This window comes from Pygoscelis adeliae, unplaced genomic scaffold (assembly GCF_000699105.1).
Source record: "Pygoscelis adeliae isolate BGI_AS28 unplaced genomic scaffold, ASM69910v1 Scaffold57, whole genome shotgun sequence".
Lineage (NCBI taxonomy): Eukaryota > Metazoa > Chordata > Aves > Sphenisciformes > Spheniscidae > Pygoscelis > Pygoscelis adeliae.
This window is the reverse complement of record NW_008825615.1, coordinates 9688720-9689504: the sequence shown is the minus strand read 5'-3', so window position 1 is coordinate 9689504 and position 785 is coordinate 9688720. Positions and strand designations below refer to the sequence as shown.

At 50.2% G+C, this 785-nt stretch overlaps 1 protein-coding gene across 1 annotated transcript in view; it reads left to right on the top strand.

The window, feature by feature from the left end:
- The first annotated feature begins 331 nt into the window (after positions 1 to 331).
- Positions 332 to 785, top strand: part of BAI3 (brain-specific angiogenesis inhibitor 3) — a 481908-nt gene continuing 481454 nt past the window's right edge. The window contains exon 1 of the mRNA XM_009333162.1: positions 332 to 594. The gene's annotated coding sequence lies outside the window, so the exon portion shown is untranslated. The remainder of the gene's footprint in view (positions 595 to 785) is intronic.

Here is a 785-nt window from a genome sequence, read left to right as displayed (position 1 = left end):
CAGGCCCCCCCCCGCCGCTGTCCGGCCATTAGTGCCTGAGGGGGGAGGAGGAGGGAGGACGGAGGAATAAGTCTAATAACAACAACAACAACAACAACAACAACAAAACCCACCAACAAATCTGCACTAGCGCCTTAGTCCTCCTCTCAGACCGTCGCCTGCCTGGCATCGCCGCTCATCGGGCTGCTGTGCTGAGACTTTGTTTCAAGTAAAAAAAAAAAAAAACAAACAAAAAAAGACCAACAAAAAAAACCTTCGCTTGCTCAGCCACTTCCATTTTTTTCCCCTGCAGTCTCGCTGGTTTGAGGTGTTTTTTCTTTTGCTTTTCTTTCCCTTCATGTGGTTGGATTTGGTGGATCCGGAGCCAAAGCTGCTTTTTTTTCCTCGGTGGGGTGTGTGTGTGGCGTGCGGGGGTTTTCTCGCTGCGTTTTTGATCTGCTGCTGCTTTTTTTAATCTTGGTTTTGAACCTGAGCCGGGGAAAATGGGAAACGGTGCTTCCGACAGAAGGGGAATCTCTCCATCACTGTTGTTGGGACGTGTGCCTGTGGTGCTAGTGTTTTAGAGAAATAGCCTGACAGCTTTCGGAGTGGAAGGTAAGGGTGCCCGGGGCATTTCCATTTCCCATTTCCAGGGATTACGACTGGAGAGCTTTTAGCTTGGGATTCCGGGGAGGAGGCGGCGGAGGAGGGGGACAGGCTGTTGCTGAAGGATAGAGAGAGAGACAGCACATACAAAATGATCTCCGCATTTACTTCAGCGCTGCAGTTTGAAAGTTAGAGAAGTC